At 36.8% G+C, this 21510-nt stretch overlaps 2 long non-coding RNA genes and 1 pseudogene across 3 annotated transcripts; all 3 read left to right on the forward strand.

The window, feature by feature from the left end:
- The first annotated feature begins 4677 nt into the window (after positions 1–4677).
- LOC145163146 (uncharacterized) lies at positions 4678–5162 on the forward strand. Its single transcript, XR_013739604.1, has 3 exons — positions 4678–4701; positions 4778–4868; positions 5054–5162. It is a non-coding gene; the product is annotated as an uncharacterized LOC145163146 (long non-coding RNA).
- A 5154-nt stretch (positions 5163–10316) lies between these two features.
- On the forward strand, positions 10317–11338 carry LOC145162520 (uncharacterized). 2 transcript variants are annotated; one of them, XR_013739157.1, is made up of 2 exons: positions 10317–10862; positions 10940–11338. It is a non-coding gene; the product is annotated as an uncharacterized LOC145162520 (long non-coding RNA). The 2 variants fall into 2 exon arrangements; XR_013739158.1 differs by having other exon boundaries at positions 10317–10857.
- Positions 11339–19998: 8660 nt separating this feature from the next.
- LOC145163901 (EG45-like domain containing protein pseudogene) lies at positions 19999–20510 on the forward strand (annotated as a pseudogene).
- Positions 20511–21510: the final 1000 nt, after the last annotated feature.

Here is a 21510-nt window from a genome sequence, read left to right on the forward strand (position 1 = left end):
GTGATGGGTGGTGGTTGTCGGTGGCGGTGGTGGGTGTTGGTGGTGGTGGCGGGTGGTGGTGGTAATGGGTAGTGGGTGGTGGTGGTGGGTGGTGGGTATGGGTGGTGGTGCTGGGTAGTGGAGGTGGGTCGTGTTGATGGGTGTTGGAGGTAGGTGATGGTGGCGGGTGGTGGTGGTAGGTGATAGTGATGACGGGTGGTGGTTTTTGTGGGTAGTGGATGGATGTAATGGTGGCGGATGGTAGTGATGGTTGGTGGTGGTAGGTAGTGATCGGTGGCGGTGGTTGGGAGTAGAGGCGGGGTGGTGGTGGTGGAGGCGGGGTGGTCGTGATGGGTGGTGGTGGTACGTGGTAATGGATGGTGGTGGTGGGTAGCTGGTGGTTGGTGGTGGTGGTTTTGGAAAGTGGTGGGTGGGGGTAAACGTGGCGCGTGGTAGTGATGGATAGTGGAGTTGGATGGTGGTGATGGGTGGTGGTGGTGGGTGATGGTGGTAGGTAGTGATGTGTAACGACGGTTAGTTATGGCGGTAGGTGGTGGCTAGGGTGGTTGTGGCGGGTGGTGGTGGTGATGGGTTGTGGGTGGTGGTTGGTAGCAGTGGCAGGTGGTGGGTGTGGGTGGTGGATGGTGGTTGGTGACGATTGTAGGTGTGGGTGGTGGCGAGCGGTGGATATGGGTGGGGGTGGCGGGTGGTGGTAAGTGGTGGGTGGTGATGGTGGTGGGTGGTGATAGTGATGACGGTTGGTGGTTTTGGTGGGTAATGGATGGAGGTGGTGGTGGTGGATGGTGGTGATGGGTGGTAGTGGTGGGTGGTGGTGGTAGGTATTGATGGGTGGCGGTGGTTAGTGATGGTGGTGGTGGCGGGTGGTGGTGATGGGTGGTGGTTGTCGGTGGCGGTGGTGGTGGTAATGGGTAGTGGGTGGTGGTGGGTATGGGCGGTGCTGATTGGTGGTGGAGGTGGGTCGTGTTGATGGGTGTTGGAGGTAGGTGATGGTGGCGGGTGGTGGTGGTAGGGTGGTGGTAAGTGATAGTGATGACGGGTGGTGGTTTTTGTGGTTAGTGGATGGAGGTGGTGGTGGCGGATGGTGGTGATGGTTGGTGGTGGTAGGTGGCGGTGGTTAGTGATAGTGGTGGGTGGTGGTTTTGGTGAGTAGTGGGTGTTGGTGGTGGTGGTGGTGGCGGGCAGTGGGTAGTGGGTGGTGGTGGTGGCGGGTGTTGGGTGTGGGTGGTGGTGATAAGTAGTGGTGGTGGGTAGTGATGGGTGGTGGTGTTTGGTGGTGGTGGCGGGTGGTGGTGGTGGTGGGTGGTTGTGGCGGATGGTGGAGGTACGTGGTGGGTGGTGTCTGTTTAGTGTGAGTGGTGTTGGTTAGTGGGTTTTTTTTTAATTTTTTGTAACTGTTTTTTGATTTATATAAATATTATTTTATAATTTTAATTAAAAAAATTAGGTGGTCCAAATTTGTTCTCAAATGTTCTCGGAATAAGAAATGTTCTCGATTGAACGCTCATATATATATATATATATATATATATATATATATATATATATATATGAGCGTTTAATCGACAACATTTCTTATTGCGAGAACATTTTATATATATATATATATATATACATATATATATATATATATATATATATATATATATATATATATGAGCGTTCAATCGACAACATTTCTTATTGCGAGAACAAATTTGGACCACCTAATATATATATATATATATATATATATATATATATATATATATATATATATATATATATATATATATATATATATATATATATATATATATAGTGGTATATATTAGTTTGGGGACTCACTAAGCTCCGTGCTTAATAGAGATGCACACAAAAACCGGTTTCACTATTCAAAACTGGATTGGGTCAAAACCGGTTTTGACCAAACCGGATCGGATCGGATTTAAAACCGGATTTTCAATCGGATCCTAATCCTATATTCCAAATCAGATTTGATACCGGATCGTAAACCGGATTCGCTAAAAACCGGATCCAAATCCGCCCCAAAATCCGATTAAAACCAACTAAAATAGGTTTAAACCAGTTTCAAATCGGATTAGAATCAGATTCGGATTTTGGTTGGAACCGGATCGGATTTTGACCGGATTCGGATCGGATTTTGACCGGATCGGATTTTTGATGACGTAAGCAAAACCGGATCGGATTCGGATCCGGATCGGATCGGATCGGATTCGGGTTTTGTGCATCTCTAGTGCTTACCCAATTGATTATAAATGTTTTTCAGGTGCTTCATTGATTTTTGAGAAGCGCAAGGTTCGACTGTACACACGTACATTCACAACATGTTTCTGCTTAATATAATTATACTATGATATATTTAAATAAATTAAAAATAAAATTTTGGGTTGAAAATTTAGGACGTTACAAGTTGGTATTAGAGCCCTGGTTTGACAGAATTGGATGCACACTCATGTGATTCCAAACTCAAACTTAAGATCTGAGTAATTAATAAATCTTTTTATCAAGGGAATAATACAAGGAATGTGATGCGTACAGTCAGCCGAAGCTCCGAAAGGAAAGTGGTTCGTAAAATATTCATAATTGTTATGATTACTGATATGAAAAATGTTAGAAATGCATGCTAGTATGTAAACTATGGAACTTTTTAGAAATTGACAATTAGAATTTCCGCATGCTTAAGATGCCTTGTAGCCTAGAGAATTTCTTATCACTTTTTGCTTAGAACCTATATGGAAATTAATTAGTTATTTGACAAATACATTGGGTTGCATGCTCCCAAAATTAAATTGTTTTAGATTTCTTGATTTGGTGCAATTGCGCAACTCTCATGCGAGTCTAACCGTTGTAGTGTCAGATCTTTCAGTCAACAAACTGTTTGATTTTAGAGGAATGTAATCGTATTCGTCAGATAAATAGTTATTATCTGTAGAAGTTCTTCATCGACAAATAGTAGAGTGAAGTGTAAGGAATCCTAGAAAGAGATTCTAGGAAGTTTAATATATGCTTAATAGGACATATATTCGTGAGGTAAGGCATCGGTAGAGACGCAAGATCCTAGTGACGTCTAGGAAAGTAATAATTAGGTCCTTGTAACACTATGTATGTGAAAGAACCTATGAGTAGTAGAGTATAGTGACTTGGAAACCTTGAGGAAATTCTCGGATCTAGTATGGATAGATGTGGAAGGTAGCATCACTGCTACAAAACAAGCCTTTAATGAAACATGAACTATGAAACACACTATATTTTGGACATGCAAAGGTGTGTGTCCTAAAAAATGTCATCTTTTATAAAATTCGAAGGATTTAGGACATTCATTTTTGTGGGTCCTAAATTAACCGTCGTTTTATATTTTTAGAGAGCGAAATTCCCAAAATTTCAAAAAACCCGCCTTGTTCTCCTTCGTCTGTCTTCCGTCGATGTGTACTTCATTCTTCTCCTGCGATTTTAGGTAATCTCTCTCTCTCTCTCTCTCTCTCTCTCTCTCTCTCTCTCTCTCTCTCTCTCTCTCTCTCTCTCTCTCTCTCTCTCTCTCTCTCTCTTCCTCTTCCCCCCCCCCCCCGCGCGCGCGCGCGCAGAGCACCATTATCATGACACAATCACGATGACCATCACACCTGCAAATATACATGTCATCTTTGTGCCATTGCTTCACTTCTCATCGGAAATCGAACGATTTGCACTCACATGTTCACAAAAATGACAATTTTTGGAACTAGGGTTTCTTTTCTGACTAAAATCACAAGGTTCCTGGTCACAGAGCCACAAAAAATAAAAATCTAAGGGTTATGGCTTCGTTTCTTATTTAAATCGAAGGATTGGTAGTCCTATAAATCAAATCACTCCATCCCGACCTCTTCTCCATCTTGTAATCGGTTATCTCCTCTATGAATGTGTACCAGCCACCCAAATTGACAAACCCCAAATGTCTTCTTTAAGTCTCTTCTCTTCTCCTCAGTCGATTTCTTTCTTAGTGTACACTGAATTTTGATCTAAATTTGTTGTTGGATTTCTAAATCAAGAAATCATAATCAGGTACATTTACAACAGGAAGTGGTGCCCCTTCAGTATTCCTTGTTTCGTTTTACTTAGTTTTCTTTTGGTTAGCTTCATTTCTCAGTTCTCAATAGAAACCGTTTCCTTTAGCTTCCATTAGTTATAGTTCAAATGCATTGATTTATGATTTTGCAGTTTTTTTTCATCAAGGTATTTTGATTTTACTATATGAAAAAGTGAAGGTGACATGGTGGTGGAGGCGCACAGATCCCAAGCAGAGCGTTGTGCAATGGGGAAAAGGTAGAGGCAGCGGATCTCGTGGGCGGTGGTTTGTGGAGTGATGTTGTTTACAGCCGGTCTGATATCTTTGTTTATGTGTCATGCGGTTTAGAAGCTTCTTAAGATTCGATTGTGGTATAGTAAAGTGGTAAACCCCTTCACAATTTTCTTTCATCCTACTCAAAAAAACAACACATGAATCACATTCGGTGAAATTTTTAACATTTAGGGTGGATTTGGTCATCATGACTAATTGACATCTGGACACTTGATTTCTTAAAGGTGTAATACAGATGCAATGAAAGAGGCCATCATTACCTAACTCTTGTTGGTGAGCTACTATCAAATGGGTATCTACTTATAGCCACCAGTCGAGGGCTTAACCAACAAAGAACTTGAGTAAACATTCATTCCGCCTTTTTGGTCTGCTACACTTTCAATATTTATTTATTTATGTTTATTTTTTCAATCTTCTGAACACAGATCACTAATGTTGTAGTTGTTGCACGGATATTAAATGTCACATTGGTGGTTCCTCAGTTTGATCAAAGCCAAAGTACTATGCTAAGGACATGGTTTCGAATGAAAATGTAATATTCTGCAACTCTTGAACTTATTTGCTCAAACATTATTGCTTTATTTTCCAAATTGTGAAAATTTGTCTTTCCAAAAGATAGTAGAAGAATACTCCTCAGAAAAAAAAGCATGAAATTTGATTCTTTTAAATGGACGTGGTGGTTTTCATATTTCTAGTTTTGTTTGCTATGTTCTGTAGGCACCCTAACATGACACTGGAGATGTTTGCTGAGTGTTTCTATGTTTGCCAATGCAACTGCACCTGTATATATTTCTTACGAAATGTGTACAATAAAGTTGGTTCCTGGAACTCATCTTTTGTTATGATCTTATTGTTGCTCTTGCTTTTAAGTCTTACTAGAATAAAAAAAAATGCAATATTGAAATCTGTTGTTGGTTTTTAGGTCATAGAGAAGATTCATTTCAAACCTGATGATGATTAGAAAGTTCGATATTCTATTAACATCCCACATGTGCTTTTTCCATTCTTGAAGCGTGTAAATGATCAACCTATGAAAAAGATAGCTATAGATTCAAAAGTTAAATGTATTTTTTATTGTTTATCTTAGATTTCTTGCTTTATTTATAAATTTCGGTTATGTAGAACTTCTAGTTCACATTTTAGCTAATCTAAATTAGTATTGCCACATATATGATTCTTGAATTGGAACATAACCTAATCGAATTTTACATAAAAGTTATTTAGCGAGGTTTCATACAATTACAAACTGCTTTTATCCACTAAAATTTATAAAAATTAATTTTTATTGCAGTAAATAGAAACATATTTTATTTCTTTAGCAATTCATTATTAATTGGGTCATAAAAGTATCATCAGAAAATTTTCCAGGTTTTTGAGATTGGGTGCCATTGATTCTTTGGTTAAGGGTGATGTTGCTTTTGGCAGTTTGATGTCCAACTGTCATTTTGAGATTTGCATGAATGGATTAAGTAAGATTCCTTGTGTCAATGCTAAGGAGTAAATTGAGATAAATGAATCGTCGCATGTTTTTAAGACAGTTGGTTTATCGCAGGTCGAGGATCTTCATGAGAGTCTCTTTGTATGTTCGTGTTTGATAATGATTTAGGAATTCGAGGAACGGTCTGAACACTTGGCCACCATATCTACGGTTTATAATGTCCAAGATGTTTTATGGATTGAATTGGTCATTTATCTAAGTAATTAATGAATATTTGCATTTGTGAAGTTCAATTTGGGATGTCATGTCAACCTATATGGTAGGTGGGCCAATCCAACCCGATGTTCAGTCTGCATTATTATGAGTGATTCTCTGCATTATTATGAGTGATTCTGGAAACTTCCTCTGTGAGTTGAAATTTGACTCATTAGACATGTGTCAAAGGTCTATTCATTATCTTTCTCCAGGATTCGGTGCCTTGTTATAGTTAGATGTACTGAAGGTAACAAATAGCAAGATGCCTCATCCTTCGAGTAAAAGTAGTAGGGTAGGTGATGCAGTGGATCTTAGAAGGTTAGTATGTTCTTATCATCAGTTATATTCGGTAATGATAGTGGTTGCTCTTTTTCTTAAGCTAGAATTGGTATAAAAGACTATGGATAGGTCATGAAAATTGAATGAGGAAGTATGGATAGATGGTAGGATAAATAAGTAAGGTCATAGTTGGTTCATGGTTTTACCTTAATGGAAGGGTGTGTTGGATAGTTGACATGCCATGGAGTAATGCCGGAAAGAACAGAGTGTGGTGTGACCCTATCTTTCCCATGGTTAGAGGTGTCACGAAGTGTCGTGAGCCTATGTATGTGTGACTTGTGCGGGTGGAACCCGACAATTGTGTTTCCAAAGCTTTCAGGTTTGTGTTCCCTATATCCCAGTCACAGTTTGATCATTTAGAGTCTTGTAGAAAGACTATTGATGACTCAGTGGCCGACATGTTTGGGGTCAACATTTGAAAAAAAAAATGACTTGTTAGAAAAGTCATGGATGTGTATAAGAAGTTTTCTATTGATTTTTTGCATTTAAAGTCCCCCGTTTGTTTATGAAAGTTGTTTATTATGAGTTTGGCTACCCGTAACGGAGTACTGGTTCTAGAAATTATGAACCATAAGGTTCATTGTAGTACCATTTGATGATCTATTACGATGGTCGTACGCCTGATCCGAGATAAGAGTTTGGATAAAGCAATGTGTTATGGTTTGCACATTGATATGCTTGTGGGAACAGTGGCATATTGATTAATTTTCAGGAAGTCAAGTGAGAACCATAAGCCCCTTTTGGGAATGATTTTCAGATTTGGGAATTTATTGAGTTGATAGGTTGGAATGTTTTCAAGTACTTGTGGTTTAGGTTTCGGGTAGTCTCGGGATCTCATTTGTTGATATGTCATTTCAGTAAGTAGCTTTGGGAAAAGCATGAAGGGTTTACATTCGGGATCCTTTTCTGTATTATATAAGACAGATTTCGAATCCAGTCCAAGTAGGGGAGAGTTGTAACACCTGACTTTAGTTTGTGGTTTATCTTTGCCGTTCTTTAAGATGAGTCGATTTGGAGTTTTGATTGGGTCGTGACACAATTTTTAGGTGTTCGCAACATGACAACATTAATTACATCGCGACACGGTCAGGGTGAACCACGACCCATTGATAGTTGGGCTAAAAAGCCTAGATCTCGGGCTTTGAGCCCTATTTAAGGAATGCTAGCCTAGGGTGTCTTCCATTCTTCATCCTCCATCTCCCCAGATGAACCCCTAGCTCCTTTTCCATCTCTTGAAGAGTTTTTGGTGTTGTTGGTTGTCAAAAAGAACTCATAAGTGTTGGAGATGTTGTTGGTGTCATTCTCAACTCAAGACTCCACCTTCTAGTCTTTTCTCTTGCATTGTAAGCAACAAAGTTTACTACTTTATTTGGTTTTATGCATACATCTAAGGTTTTCATGAGTTTTTGGGTCATTTTAACCTTATATTCTTGAAGTTTGAGCAACTCCAGAACTTTAATTGGCAAATGAGTATGTCTTTGAACTTTAGGAATAGGAAAAATGTGTTTGTTTGTTCTCTTATTCAACCAAACAAGGAATTATGGACTTTGAATGACTAAATCTTGTTAGGGTTTTAGATTTGATTAGATCTAGACCTTGGAAGGGATAAAGTTGAAAACTTTATCCATTAAGTCAATAAGAAGAATCAGATCTAAAGTAATAAGCCTTGATATGTAAGGATTAAGTGTTTAACGAGTTATGTATTCCGCTAAGGGAAACACAACACGACCAAGGATTGGTCGCGTCGCGGTTGTTAAGGAATTTTCGCAACTGTTCTATCGTAACAAGAACGCGGTGTGGGTAGTATCTGGCTCATGATGCGATGAACATCAACATTTTGGGCAGTTTGGCTTTTGGTTTGATGTGATGGATTTAGGACCTGAATGATGTTTAGAAGGGCAAAATGGTCTTTTACCTAAAAGTATGTGTAACATCCCAAAAATCAAGACCAAAAATTTTATTTTTGATTCATAAAACACATTATAGAAAACAACATCAAGTTATCTTATTTCATAAAAACCATAGATCATATGTCTCAAAAGCATGTCATAAGATAGTAATAATGTCAGAGTACAAATCCCAAGAATCTCATATGCAGAAAATCGTGTGTGTGATGTGTTGCTACCGTGCCGAGTCCTTTCCCTTCGAAGAAGAAGGATCTAAAACAAAAACTGAAAACCATAAGCACAAAGCTTAGTGAGTTCCCCCATCATACCACATACCATATAATCACATAACGCCTAGCATATCTGGGTGCTGGCCTCCCCTTCGGTCTCTTTCAACCATTAACTGCCTAGCATATCTGGGTGCTGGCCTCTCTTTCGGTCTCTTTCAACCGGTAACCGGAGATTATTTCACCCCCTACTTCTACCATATAATACCCTAGCATAAACATATAAATCATATACAGCCTAACATATCTGGGTGCTGGCATCCCCTTCGGTCTCTTTCAACCGGTAACCGATGACTATTTCACCCCTACCACTACCACATAATAACATAACATACTAGCACATAAAGCATAACAGATAGTGGCATACCAGAAAATTATCACAAAGACAATCATCTCAACTATAATCACCTACTAGTGGGCCGACATTGGTGCCTTAGACCCACTCCTACTGGAAGGTAACTCACCTCGAGTGTCATGTAGTAACTGACGGAGGTGGCAATGGTGGAGTCGGTTGGTGGCAGAGGTGGTGGTAGTGGTGGTGGCGGTGGCGGTTGTGGTGGTGGAGGTGAAAGGAACAGGCAGCGCTACATAATTATTTATGATTATAATTGACCCGCCGTGCTGGTTAGTCGAAGGGTTAGATTGGCAGATGTGAATTAAGTGGCTGAGGTTGAATCTCAAGATCTTTATTTTATTTTAAGTCTCAACGGAACCTACCTCTCTCTCTCTCTATCTATCTCTCTCTCTCTCTCTCTCTCTCTCTATATATATATATATATATATATATATATATATATATATATATATATATATATATATATATATATATATATATATATATATATATAACTTATGCAGCTGAAAGAAAAAACTTGTGTGTTTACTTCTGCTTTGGAGAAGAAAACTTATAATACAGACAATGTACTTTATCATTTATCATAATAGCAACATACTTATAATAGATTATCAATAATAGCAATATGTAATCTGAAAATTATAGAAAAACTAACATACAAGGTTCGACTTATTTTGGTTGACTCATGACCTATGATCTTGTCTTGTTGAGGCTGTATTTCTGTTTTTCTTTGATAATCAAATGAAATTTCAGCTTTTGTGAGTAATTGAATACTTGGTTAAAATGCCAATTTGCTTTTGTCCTTTTGTTCTGATATGAAGTTGAACAGATACGATTGTTTGTTCATCTCTTATGTTGTGATTATAATTTTTTTGAGCCTGTTACACTGGTCCCTGAGATTTGCTAAAATTTACATTTTTGGTCTACCTTTTTTGAATTTCTTGTACATACAGTACCATCCACATATAATTAGAATCTGTCCTGGGTTTGATTATTGGTTTAAAGATTTTGGTTGTGAATGAAATCGATTTGGAAGCAAATGCAACTTTAAAAAAAATTATTTTGGATGCAACCAAAGAAGATGACCGGTTAGAATATGGTGTTGGGTGATGGGCCATTATGGAATAATTAAAAGAAATTAGTCATTTATAAAGAATTGATGATTTTTAGCAGTCTGGGGACCAAAATTGAAATAAAATAACACCATGAGTATTGTCAATCTAAAAATTTGAAAGGTGGACCAGAAGTATAACTTTAAGCTGGCAAAATGAAAGTCAAACAATTGGATAACATGTCAAAACTGTTGAGTTTTTAATATGGATGATTGATCTATAAGCATTTTCTCTGCCTATTTTTAGAATTTAATATAAATAAATAACGTCTTTAGATAACAGATATGATTACATATTATCCAATTGTCTTTTTTAGAATTTGAGCTAATTACAAGATGACCCCTAATCTTTGCTTAAATTCATACTTCTGTTCACCCTCTTCTTGGTGAGCACTTATGGCCTATCAATCTTCTGCCTCTTTGCCTCCAAATCCTCATCACTTGCCACTCTCTTTGTCTTCCTGTTACATCCATCCAAATTTACAACTTTTCCCTCTTCATTTGCATCATCTCGCTTCTTCAAGTTCTTTTGGTGTTATTGTCCGGCTTAGTGAAATTTGAGCACCTCGGTAGTGCTACAATTGATCCCACAAAGTTCACACGACACGGGATTAGGTCCGGTTGGTATTTCTGGGTTCTTCAACGTTTTTTGGTGTTTTTGTCCTGCTAGGTGAATTTTGAGCACCTCAGTAGTGCTACAATTGATCCCACAAAGTTCACATGACACGGGGTTAGGTACAATTGGTATTTCTGTGTTCTTCAACTTTTTTTGGTGTTTTTGTCCTGTGAGGTGAACTTTGAGAACCTCGGTAGTGCTACAATTGATCCCACAAAGTTCACACGACACGAGGTTAGGTACAATGGGTTCTTTTGATTTCTTCAACTTCTTTTTGTGTTTTTGTCCTGCTAGGTGAACTTTGAGCATCTTGTAGGTGTGGCAACTGATCCCACAAAGTTCACACGACATGGGGTTACCTTCATGTGAATTGACAGCTTTGCCCTCGGTAGATTTTGGATTTTGCATAGGCTGGGTGTCCAGTGAAGTGACAAAGTTCAAGGACGGATCTGATATTTTCCCTAATTCATTAAGTTTCTTGAGGTGTTTCTTCCCTAACATGTGTCTGTTGAGGAGTTCAAAATTGGTGTAGTCGATTTCACAAATTTCACACCTCACGGGGTCTGGATTCATCTGAGCCCATGAACCTTGTTTGATGTGGGGTTAAATACGCCATTTTTACTCCCAACCTGCATGATTTCCTGCACTCTGTTTTTTTATTGGACAGAATAATCATGTTAGTATCTAAATCTTATGTGAGAATACTATAGGAGTAGTCTAGGTCCAAATTTCATTTTCTCCATGATCACTCTTTTGCACCCAACTAGACTTGATTTTAACTACAAAACTGAAAAATTATTTTATTTCGTTTAAATCAAGTCCAAAATAAAATATTTCAACTCTCTTAAGTCCTAAGTCTTAACCAAAATAACAAATGACTACTACAATAATTTTTATAAAACATTGGCCAAGTATTAAGTGCAAAAACAGGTACAAGATGTGCTCAATCACATAAACCATACATGAAAAGGTTACTCTCGTTTCAGCTTCTAGACATAATAGCTTTATGAAATTGTACAAAAACATTTACTCTAGAGTGAAAACTTAAAAGCAGAATCTAACACTGTCTACAGAAGCATAATCCAAAATGATAGATAAAATGAAAATTAGGGCTACCTAGTTTTCAGTGACAAGAAATGAACTCACAAAAAGCTTGACCGGTGACAGATAACCTTTCCGCTTAGTGTGAGTTTGGGCGTGCCATTTCTCGAATTTTTAAAATTGTTTAAAAAGCTACTCAAGTATTTCTAAAAACTTTTGGAGGTTTTTTAAATTCGTCGAATTTTACCCTTTAAAAATGAAAGGCAAATATAAACGGCTGGAAAAAAAATCGATCACATATGAATTGTAGTTTTATTTGTGCTTTTTTACATGATTATCATTAATAAATAAATTAATAAACTTAAAGATCTATGAGTCGTCAGCTAAGAAATCAAAGATAAAATTAATTTTTCTTTATGTAAGATAACCATCTAACTTGCCTCGACAAGATGTGGATAATTTAAACTTTGCTTGAATCCAACAGAAAGATGTACTCATAATCACAACCTATAAAAAATCATCAAATCTTTTATCACCGAATAAGAAACTGAACGTTAAAAAGGATAATATAGTGGAAGCTTATGTAATTTCCTCACAATACCCAATAGCTCCAAGAATACCAACTTTATTGGATATTGGAGTTGTAATCCCTGTAATGAATCAAAGTTACAAATATAACATCACTACAAAATGAGAATTCAAAAAACTCACAAACAATTCATGAGTGTTCTTGTCTACAAACTTGGGGATTTCAACAGGGATTAGATCATGCATTCAAACTGGTGGAAATTCAAACAACAGAAAAGCTAACATATCTTATCACTTTCATTTGTGTAAAGTTGGTCAATATCCTTTCCCATGTTAGAAATATCGATTTAATGGCACTTGTAAATCTGAGAATTGTGATTATCACTTTCAAATCGAAGTATTTGGGTGGTACTTCCAAATCCCCAATTGGATAAGACTCATAAAAATCAGAGAGAAAGAAAGAGAATGAGAGGGTATATTTCTGTGAGTACCAAAAAAACAGACCAAAACTGAATTTAGATCCTTGTCTGAAAACTGTCATATGACATTTTAAAACTGTCACAAAACCACCAAAACGGTCATAAAACGGGTATTTTGAAAAAAAATCAAAATGGGTCAATTCTCTAAAAAACCGGATTTCTAATGCATCTTTTTATATAGTAACATAACCTTCGACCCCGCCAGGGGCTGCCTCCACGGGTATTTTGAATAAAAAGTCAGGGGCTCTGCCCCTTGGACCTCGCCAGGGGCTGCCGCTCCTTGGACCCCGCTCCCAGGGGCGCTGCCCCCAGACCCCCATTCGTTCAGGGGCTTCGCCCCTAAAAGACAGTGTACTTTGATACTTGATCAAACTTAAACAAATGTGTACTCCACACCTTCCTTCCTTGTTTAATATTTATCAAGATCGCTTTTGGTCAACAAAGTAATCTCATTACACTTAAATAACATTGATGATAACAAATCACCAACATCCCATTTGTTCATCTACGATAATACAACTACACTGCTTGCTTGCACGTACTTCATCTTTCAATTGGCATCTCTGATTGATTATAAAGTAAGCTTCACCAACACACACAAGCTTCATGTATATCTACAAAGTAAAGGGTGTTATAATAAGAAACATACTCGGTGACCAAACACCAACACACATTGAAAAAAGTTATGTATAAAGCAACAATAAAGATAGATAGCAAGCCTATTTACCAAATCATGTCGATTTCAAGGTGGCTCCATTTCAATGGTGAACAGTTCATTTACCATAGATTTGGTCTAGCCTTTTCATCGAACACCTGATCTGCAGCCACCAAATAGACTTTGATTATCATTAAAAATTCTATCAAGTTGAAAAACTAAACATAAGTAAAAGAATAAAGATTCAGCAATTCCATTTCTCACTTTCTCACTTTAAATTAGACATCGGTTACTTTTCAACTTTAATTTGCAACAAAAATTTGCAATTGAATCGAACTGTTTATTGGAACTTGGAAAGGCTACTGAATGTATAAGATTTAGGGCTATATTTGTTGTTCAATTTCCATGTAAATCGTGGAGGACTCAGTCAATTTAAGCTTAACATGTATAATTATCATATCTATACAGTTCTTTTAGATTAATGTTTACTTTGATTTTGATATGCCTATTGTGCAAGAAAATTGAAAGGAAGGGAAGAACACCATACAATAAGGTTAGTAGATTCAGCTATTTCTTCTTCTACTTTCTTTCCCCTGTTTTTTGTTACCCATGATCACAAATTGAAATCAAAACAAAGCAACGATTCCATTCCAGATTACTAAAAACTGAAATGGAATGTTGAATTCCAGGTTGCAGATGAACTTGTGGCTGAATTTTCAGACCCTAGCAATGTTGTACAAGTTGCTACCCAGGCTCATGTAAGTTTCTTTGATTATATTCCTATAGATTTCTATAAATAACTTATTTTTTAGGGTCATGAGATCCGTTTGAAGCTGGTTTTGAAGCATTTCATGAGGTGTTGGATATACGTAGTCCTCCAAAGTTTGAGCTTTAAATTGGTCACAACACAAATGGGTTTCATATTCACAGTAAGTTATGAAATTTTGGTTCTGTATATTTGAAGGAGTGTTAGTTGAAAAAAAAATGTTCCAAATTTGTTAATTGCAATAGTGTTGAGGTATGTACAGACATAGTTGATATTGATAATTGAGTTGTTTTTCTAATTTCACATGTCACAAATAATCATTGATTACGAATCTCACCAAAAGACACCATTTCATGCTGTTAATACATTAATCTATTCAGTGAACATGATAATACTAATGTTCCTAATGTTATCTCATCAGTTCACACATCATTTAAACCTGCGGCGTAACGTAGCGCATGCTTTTATACTAGTTATCAAGTAAATTACTAAAGTCATATTGATAAGTTTGTATTTTTTCTGTTTTCTTGTTTTGAGTTTTTTGTTCCTAAAGTTTTAAAATGGTTGCAAGCCTTTAGTGGACTACAATCTTCATAAATGGTTCTTATAGTTTTCCAAAATATCAAGTTTCATTTATAATTTTTTTTTTCGATCTCATAGAAGGTCCTTATGATTTCAATATTTATTGTGGTCGGTCCCTAATCATATGAAATGATTAATTTACCATTTTATTTTATTTTTTTCATTTATTTTTATAGCAACAATTAAACAAAAAATAAAATAAAATAAAATTTGTCTCATGTGTGGATCTAGTAGGGGTTTCCTCTCTTATGGCTTGAGGAATGAGGTGAGGGAAACACTTATGTATGGATCTAACAGGGGTTTCCCCTCTTGTGAGCTTGGGGAGTGGGGTTTTCAGTATGGGGAGACTGTTTTAAAAGTTGTATCATGTAAAGTGGCAAAACATTGGAAAACATGCATGGAAAATCAACACACATTTATACCTTTTGCATTTGATACTTTCGGTTTCTTTGCGCGGAATGTTGTGAAGCTTCTCAACAGGGACGGACGCAGGAATACATTGCAGGTATTGCCGGGACGAATAGGTGTTGCCGATACATGAAAAATAAGTAAAAAAAATCGAAAAATCAAAAATTTTTCCACTGCGGCCAGAAAAGTTAGGGGTTGCCGGTGCCACACCGGGAACCCCTAAAAACCGTCCCTGCTTCTCAATAAAGTCTAGTGGGTCACACACAAAAATGTTATGACCCAATATCTAGGGATGTTTTTAAAAGATTTTTTTTTACATTTCAAAAGGGGGTAACGGCACAGCTTGTTGCTCGTTTGCCCCCCTCATCTATGTAAAAATTGTATTAGGTTTTAATAGAGGTTGAATTTATAAACTACAATTATACTAAAAATAAATAGTACCCCTACCCCATCCTACCCTCCCCCCTCTTCTATAATGCTCATCTTTAAGAGATCACCACCAACGATCAACACCGCTACCACCAATTATCATTGGACCTTCGTCGTCACTATAACCAAGACAATCTCCAAAAGGTTCCACCTGCACCCCATCCCCCACAGTCTCTTCCGCTTACCCTCCACCATCATCCATCTCTTCTGGATACCCTCCACCACCACTAAAGTCCACTAGGTCCACTCACACCACCATTACTAATCCGTTTATACATGAACACTACCAATTGATTCAATATTAGTTGCGAGACCGTGAGACTTTGAGGGTTGAGATCATGCGAATGAGGCGTTGCACAGAAAGCTAGGGCATAACTTTGAGTTATGGTGCAATGATCAATTGATTAAATATCCCGTACAAAGTTTTAAAAAAAAATATATTAATAATTAAGTAATAAATAATTAAATATTGTATAAAATTATGTAATTAAATGTATATATCGGTGCGGTTTTTTTTTTTTTTTTTTTTTTTTTTTTGCAAAACTGCAAAGCGCACCCTACTGAAAATTTTCAGTTTTTGCAAAACTAAAAACCATATAGTCGGTTTTGTTTCGGTTTATGCGGTTTTTTGGGTTTTTTTATTTGTAGTGAGAGTTTTGCTCACCTTACCATTAGCGTCGACATCAATATCGTTGACATGTGAGCATTAGCGATGAAGCATTAGCACCGACATATTAATGATAACATGTATCACCTTTGTCCCATGTGGCCCTTAAATCTTGTAGTGTAATTGCATATTTCTTTATGCATTGGAATTATTTTTGGTTCTTAATTTAGTAGCCCCAACCATCACCTCTTATTTGGATCTCTATTTGTCATTGTCTTATTCCTTTACTTTCTTAGAGGGGCAAACTTGCTAGGCGACATTTTCATAGGATACTAAGAAATGAACTTCTTGCTTTTCTCGCATGACATAGCTAGGATGTAACAACCTCCCATACAATACCCACTTAACTAACTTGTAGAAAGTACAAACAATACATTGTGTCAACTAATAGAATTGTTTACATTAACTTGTAGAAAGGACAAACAATACAATGTGTCAACTTATTTGATTGTTTATATCTCGTTCTAATGGCCAGCATATTGTTTCTTTCCCCTTTCTTGCAAAAAGACAAAAATAGATTTTGTAAACGGCCACCTATTTGCAAAGAATATCTTTCTAAGTCACAATGCAACTATACTGTTACAACATATGTATTTTGTAGTTTCCATTTAATTTATATAATAACAAATAGAAGATTGCTAATTATTTTTTAAACACTAAGTTTATTCACTACAATAAATCTTGGCATTACCGGCGACGCCTTTAGCGGTGACATGGGGCAATAGCGGCGACATGTAATTGACGCGTTACATGTCGCCGCTATTGCCCCATGTCGCCGCTAAAGGCATCGTCGGTAATGCTCGCAAACGTCGATCCGCGTCAAATTACCCCCATCCGTCCGATTTGTTTTCAATCCAACGGTTGTAGAAAAGGCGCTGACTTTTCCCTCCAAGGAGTCGCCGCTATTACTCTTTTGCCGCCGCTAATACACATGTGTCGCCGCTATTGCGTGTCGCCGCTAATACTCGTGCAGATAACCCCCTTCCCAGTTTCCTTTTTCGCCACTTTTTCTCCTGCTGTTTCTTTCCTTCTCTCGCTCGTTTCTTGGTTGCAGCTTCTTTCCTTCATCAGTTCACAAGTCGATTGAGTGGAGGACAAAGATTTAAGCCGGTGCTAGCCCCTCCTGCTGCCACAATACCGCCACACCTTCCGCAAAACCGGCGACCCTCAGCTCAATTCGGAAATTCATCACATTCAAGGTAAAATTGCTCCTATTTCTTATTTGTTTTTCTGTTTTGGATGATAAATTGGTGCTATATGTCGGAAATTGCCTCTTGCGTTGTTCTTATATGACCGATAAACACAAGACCATTCCTATTTTTTTCTTGCTTCTTATCTGCGCATTACCGGTATAAATTAATGCTATATATATGTTGGAAATTGCTTCTTGAATTGTTATTAGATCACCGATAGACAAGACCATTCGAATTTTTTTTTCTTGCTTCTCTGCAAGAACGATCGCTCGATGAAGGAGGAACAACTGCAATCAGAGGCATTGGGCGTAAACCCCCAACCGTTGTGTGTTCGACGCGGACATATCAGAGGCATTGGGCGTAAACCCCCAACCGTTGTGTCCATGTACGATCAGGAACAACCATTGACACAAGAACAACCGCAATCACAGGTAATTGTTAGTTTAAGTTGAAAAGTATAATGATATAATGGAAAGTAGAATGTTATAATGATATGTTGGTTATTATTTGATATGTTGATATTTTGTAGAATGGTATAATTATAATGCTATTATCATACGTTGGTAATATATTTTGTTTTCTTTATAGTTGGAAATGCTGCAAACAATACTAAAGGACCCGGCCTGTTCTGCAGCATTGGAAGAGTGGTTTCGCTCATTGCCGCCACCAAATAATGAAGGAAATAATGAGGACGAGTAGTACTTACTTTAGGATTTTATGAAATGTTTTGTAATTTGGAAGAATACTTTAGAATGTGGTATGGATTAATATTTTGGATTGGTTGTGTATGGATTAATATTTCTATAAAAAGTTATCAGATTTTATAAATGCTATATTGTTTTTTTTATAAATTTAACGTTAAATAAATAAATAAAATAAAATTTTTTTTTTAAAAAAAAAAAACTAAAACTGTATTAGTGGCGACATCTTTTGTGGCGACAAAAATGTATTAGCGGCGACAGGCAGTATTAGCGGCGACATATCATTAGCGGCGACGGTCAACCTTTAGCGGCGACTCTAGGTATTACCGGCGACGCATTTGCAGCGACGTGTCGCCGCTAAAGGTATTAGCGGCGACATCCCGAACCTTTAGCGACGATAGAGGTCGCCGCTGTTGCCCAGTCTTCTTGTAGTGATTAAACCTGGAAGGGCATCTCGGGTTCATCTCATCACAAAGTTTACTAATTAATGAGCATAATTAATGGCCCTATTGTTTTGATGGACATAGTATAGGAACCTATGATTAGCTTTTCAGAAAATTTGGAGGCGAACAATTTCAACAAAATGATTTATTTTCTGTTTTACCCCGTATAAAAATGGCTATAGCAAGGTATCTCTTGTTTGTATTAATATCTATTATAGGACGGACGAGGAAAACTAACCAATGATATATATAAAACTGTTGAAAGATGGATCTGACAATCAATAATACGATACATGTATTATTACATTTTTAGATATAAGAAAAACTATTATGATGTACATAAGGCTAAAGTAAAGTCACTCAAATTGTTTCCTCCCTAGACTTTATAATATCATGTTTCTGTTCATTAACCAGATTGGCCATACTGTTGTCATTGTGCTGAATAGAAGACAATTAGCATACATTTTTTACTGTGTTAAGAGGTCTAAGAGGAGCCCTCATACATTATTTTGCTGGTAGTTTTTTTTTATGATAATCATTGTTCTGAGAAAGGCTTCCAAAGGTAGCTGGTTCAAAGGTTTAGCCAACTGATGACTTTGTAAAGTAGGCTTAGTTCCAATGTTTGTTCTTGAAGATGGAAGGCTCGATTTAATCTTAAAAGAAACATGGGAGTCAAAAATGTAGAAGCTAGTGATTAGAGATTCATGGTCTTGGAAAAAATATCATTGGAAAAGGAATATGGAAGTAATGGCTTTTGGTCCTTTACTAGAACATCCACAACACCTCATCTATCTACTCTTAACTCTTGGTTCAACTCTACAAAAAAAAAATCTATAATGTACTGAATTATAGGACATATCTTAAAAAAAAGGTCATTTATTAAAAAAAACTTTTTTTTCACCATTGAAGAGTTCAGTGGTCATTAAACTTCATATCTATTGAGTATATCTATTGAGCACCAACATGACATGCCATAATAATAGAGTCCCTTCATTACTTTCGATCAAAGAGGTGTGGCATATATATAGTACTTCCTTCCCATTTTCATGTGATACTATCAACAGAAACTGTTGCAGTTTTCATGAGACAAGGAGTAATAAAAACTTTAACTTTTAAAAGTCCTTCAAGACGGATAATAATACATTGTTTCAAGTGACTTTGTTGTTTCTATTTTTTCCTCATTGGTCTGCAGTATTTTTATTTCTCGTTGGTGCAGAAGATAAAGACAGTTTTATAACTACTAACATCTGTCCAAAGAATATCTTTGTTAATCACAATGTAACTAGTGATTATATTATTTGTGATTTATTCCATTAATTAACCGAATATGCTGCAACAATCCACATGAAACTTCAGTATAAATTACTATCTTTTTCACTAAAATTAACACAAGCTTAATTATTCTACTAAGCTCTCTTGCTCTGCATTTACTTTTTCCTCTTATAGGTGCAGATAAAACGTCTTAATTAGGACATCAACTTCAATGGCTTCAACAAGGAAATACTCCAGCGTTTTCATATTTATGATTCTTTCAAGTCTTGGATTTCAAGCATCATGTGACACTGGGATCGGAACCATCAATGACCCTCCATACTTACGTAATTGAAAAGCACAAACACAAAGACATGAATGCACATATAGATATTAATATATTTTTCATTGAATATCCACGTCTTGCTAATAATCTGCATGTTAATTCCAATTACAGCTTCAGCGTGTTATGGGTATGAAGATAAAGGAGTTATGATAGCAGCTGCAAATGAAGATCTATGGGAAGGTGGAGCTGCTTGTGGAAAATATTTCCAGGTGACTTGTACCGGTGGAACGAATCTAGGTACACCACACCCTTGCACCGACAACCCCACAGTGACTGTAATCATCACCGACTTCTGCCCACCTCCTGGTTGCAAGGGTGACCTTGACATGTCACATGAATCGTTTTCTGCCATTGCTGATCCTGCAGCTGGAGGAATTAAAATCTCTTACCAACAGTGAGAAATTCATAACTTTTTTCATCATTTTATTATAAGAAATATGGGTTCTTTGCTATAACATTTATAATATTATTTCCGGATTCCTTGAATAAATTTTTTCCTAGTTTTATGAAAACATGCATGTCTGTTCTCCTTTTGTAGGGTTTGAGAAGAAAGATCATGGAAGTTGTATACAGCAGCAAACTTTTCTGGAGAAATAACCCCTCTAATAACACCAGAGCAAGATGCAGTATCTCAATTCCGAAAATATGAACTTCTGTTTTCCATTTTAATTATTTGATGTTACTATTAAATTAAGTTTATCTCTCTTCTAGTTCCTTGCTAGAGGTGGAGCTTTGTTTTTGTTTTGATACATCTCGCTCGTTTCAAAAAAAAAAAAAAAAAAAAGAAAAGAAAAGAAAACCAAGATTTTTGGACTTGTGAACCAACAAAGTAGGGGTGTCAAATCAGAAAATCGTGTCGTGTTTTTCTCTGACATGACACGACACGAGAATGTTTTATGTAACACGAATACGATACGATACGATACGATGTCATGTTTATTTTCATTAACATGATGTCGTGTTTAGTTTCATTAACACGAAAACGAGTCGATTAAAACACAACACGACACGACAATCATAAAATAATACAATTATTAGTTTATATAATCCATACTTAATGACGTATAACACGAAAACACGACAAATGCATGCTAAATTAATCGAGGCAATTTCGTTTTGAATTTTAAAAACGAACACGACACGACACGAAGTCGTGTTTTTTTTATACTTGAACACGAATTCAAATTTCAATTTCATCACAATCTCGTTTCGTGTTGTGTATTTTTATCGTGTCGTGTCATAAATTGAAATTGGGATGAAATTGAAATTTAAACTTATGTGGAATGACAGTTTCGTCAATGACAATGTCATTAGAAGGACAGTTTCGTCATAAAACTTATGAGGCATCTTAACCAACTCATTAGGTGACTGCCAACCAAAACCATACCAAATCAAATA

The sequence above is a fragment of the Lactuca virosa genome, chromosome 3, assembly GCF_052849685.1.
Source record: "Lactuca virosa cultivar CGN04683 chromosome 3, Lactuca_virosa_CGN04683_v6, whole genome shotgun sequence".
Taxonomy (NCBI): domain Eukaryota; kingdom Viridiplantae; phylum Streptophyta; class Magnoliopsida; order Asterales; family Asteraceae; genus Lactuca; species Lactuca virosa.